Source organism: Arachis ipaensis, chromosome B6 (genome assembly GCF_059453495.1).
Source record: "Arachis ipaensis isolate K30076 ecotype BB chromosome B6, ASM5945349v1, whole genome shotgun sequence".
NCBI lineage: Eukaryota > Viridiplantae > Streptophyta > Magnoliopsida > Fabales > Fabaceae > Arachis > Arachis ipaensis.
This window is the reverse complement of record NC_142441.1, coordinates 118,791,444-118,794,724: the sequence shown is the minus strand read 5'-3', so window position 1 is coordinate 118,794,724 and position 3,281 is coordinate 118,791,444. Positions and strand designations below refer to the sequence as shown.

Sequence of the window (3,281 nt, the reverse complement as noted above, 5' to 3'; positions counted from 1 at the left end):
TCTCTGATGCAGTAGAACTGCAAGTTTCATGGACTTCCATCTGAAGATCCTTTTCAGTTCTTAACTGAATTCTTGCAGATATGTGATACTGTTAAGACTAATGGAGTAGATCCTGAAGTCTACAGGCTCATGCTTTTCCCCTTTGCTGTAAGAGACAGAGCTAGATTATGGTTGGATTCTCAACCCAAAGACAGCCTGAACTCTTGGGATAAGCTGGTCACGACTTTCTTAGCCAAGTACTTTCCTCCTCAAAAGCTGAGCAAGCTTAGAGCTGATGTTCAAACCTTCAGACAGAAAGAAGGTGAATCCCTCTATGAAGCTTGGGAAAGATACAAACAGTTGACCAAAAAGTGTCCTTCTGACATGCTTTCAGAATGGACCATCCTGGATATATTCTATGATGGTTTATCTGAGCTATCAAAGATGTCACTGGACACTTCTGCAGGTGGATCCATTCACCTAAAGAAAACGCCTGCAGAAGCTCAAGAACTCATTGACATGGTTGCTAATAACCAGTTCATGTACACTTCTGAAAGGAATCCTGTGAGCAATGGGACGCCTATGAAGAAGGGAGTTCTTGAAGTTGATACTCTGAATGCCATATTGGCTCAGAAGAAAATATTGACTCAGCAAGTCAATATGATCTCTCAGAGTCTGCATGGAATGCAAGCTGCATCCAACAGTACTCAAGAGGCATCTTCTGAAGTAGAAGCTTATGATCCTGAAAACCCTGCAATAGCAGAGGTAAATTACTTAGGTGAACCTTATGGAAACACCTATAACTCATCATGGAGAAATCATCCAAATTTCTCATGGAAGGATCAAAAGCCTCAACAAGGCTTTAATAATGGTGGAAGAAACAGGTTTAGCAATAGCAAGCCTTTTCCATCATCCACTCAGCAACAGACAGAGAACTCTGAACAAAATACTTCCAATTTATCAAATTTAGTCTCTGATCTGTCTAAGGCCACTGTAAGTTTCATGAATGAAACAAGATCTTTCATTAGAAATCTGGAAGCACAAGTGGGCCAGCTGAGTAAAAGGATCACTGAAATCCCTCCTAGTACTCTCCCAAGCAATACAGAAGATAATCCAAAATGAGAGTGTAAGGCCATTGACATAAGCACCATGGCCGAACCTGTGAGGAGAGGAGAGGACGTGAATCCCAAGGAGGAAGACCTCCTGGGACGTCCAGTGATCAATAAGGAGCTTCCCTCTGAGGAACCAAAGGACTCTGAGGCTCATCTAGAGACCATAGAGATTCCATTGAACCTCCTTATGCCTTTCATGAGCTCTGATGAGTATTCCTCTTCTGAAGAGAATGAGGATGTTACTGAAGAGCAAACTGCCAAGTTTCTTGGTGCAATCATGAAGCTGAATGCCAAATTATTTGGCATTGATGCTTGGGAAGTTGAACCTCCCTTGTTCATCAATGAACTAAGTGATCTGGATCAACTGACATTGCCTCAGAAGAGACAGGATCCTGGAAAGTTCATAATACCTTGTACTATAGGCACCATGATCTTTAAGGCTCTGTGTGACCTCGGTTCAGGGATAAACCTCATGCCCCTCTCTGTAATAGAGAAACTGGAAATCTATGGGGTGCAAGCTGCTAAAATCTCACTAGAGATGACAGACAATTCAAGAAAACAGGCGTATGGACAAGTAGAGGACGTATTAGTAAAGGTTGAAGGCCTTTATATCCCTGCTGATTTCATAGTCCTGGATACTGGAAAGGAAGAGGATGAATCCATCATCCTAGGAAGACCTTTTCTGGCCACAGCAAGAGCTGTGATTGATGTTGACGGAGGTGAAATAGTCCTTCAATGGAATGAGGACTCCCTTGTGTTCAAAACTCAAGGATCTCCCTCTGCAACCATGGAGAGGAAGCAGAAAAAGCTTCTCTCAAAGCAGAGTCAACCAGAGCCCCCACAGTCAAACTCTAAGTTTAGTGTTGGGAGGCCACAACCAAACTCTAAGTTTGGTGTTGAACTCCCATATCCAACTCTAAGTTTGGTGTTGGAGAGTCTCAACAAAGCTCTGCACATCTGTGAGGCTCCATGAGAGCCCACTGTCATGCTATTGACATTAAAGAAGCACTTGTTGGGAGGCAACCCAATTTTTATTTATCTAACTATATTTTTCTTAGTTATATGTCTTTGTAGGCTCATGATCATGTGGAGTCACAAAATAAATATAAAAATTGAAAACGGAATAAAAAACAGCAGAAGAAAAATCACACCCTGGAGGAGCATCTGTCTGGCGTTCAGCGCCAGAACAGAGCATGGTTCTGGCGCTGAACGCCCAAAATGGGCAGCTTCTGGGCGCTGAACGCCAGAACAGGCATGGTTCTGGCATTCAACGCCAGAAATGGCACACAAATGGGCATTGAACGCCCAAAATGGCCACCAACCTGGCGCTGAACGCCCAGAGTTGTGTGCAAAGGCATTTTTACATGCCTAATGGGTGCAGGGATGAATCCTTGAACACCTCAAGATCTGTGGACCCCACAGGATCCCCACCTACCTCCACTCACTTCTTCTCACCACTCTCTTTCACACAACCCCATTAACACTCTTCCCCAAAAACCCTTCACCACTCACATCCATCCACTCTTCCCCATAAACCTACCTCATAAACTCCACCTACCTTCAAAATTCAAAACCAATTTCCCACCCAAACCCACCCATATGGCCGAAACCTTTCCCCCCTCCCTTCCCTATATAAAGCCCTCCATTCTTCATCAAATTCACACAACACACCCCTCTACACCCTTCTTGGCCGAAATACTTCCCACTCTCCCTCTCCTCCATTCCTTCTTCTTCTTCATCTATTCTTTCTTTTATTGCTCGAGGGCGAGCAAAATTCTAAGTTTGGTGTGGTAAAAGCATAAGCTTTTTGTTTTTCCATTACCATTGATGGCACCTAAGACCGGAGAATCCTCTAGAAAGGGGAAAGGGAAGACAAAAGCTTCCACATCCGAGTCATGGGAGATGGAAATGTTCATCTCCAAAGCCCATCAAGACCACTTCTATGATGTTGTGGCCAAGAAGAAGGTGATCCCTAAGGTCCCTTTCAAACTCAAAAGAAATGAGTATCCGGAAATCCGACATGAAATTCAAAGAAGAGGTTGGGAAGTTCTAACAAATCCCATCCAATAAGTCGGCATCCTAATGGTTCAAGAGTTCTATGCTAATGCATGGATCACCAAGAACCATGATCAAAGTAAGAACCCGGATCCAAAGAACTATGTTACAATGGTTCGGGAGAAATACTTAGAT

At 43.6% G+C, this 3,281-nt stretch overlaps 1 non-coding gene across 1 annotated transcript; it reads right to left on the bottom strand.

Annotated features, from left to right (window-relative positions):
* Positions 1-261: 261 nt before the first annotated feature.
* Positions 262-369, bottom strand: LOC148562462 (small nucleolar RNA R71). The gene has a single exon (XR_015887399.1). It is a non-coding gene; the product is annotated as a small nucleolar RNA R71 (small nucleolar RNA).
* Positions 370-3,281: the final 2,912 nt, after the last annotated feature.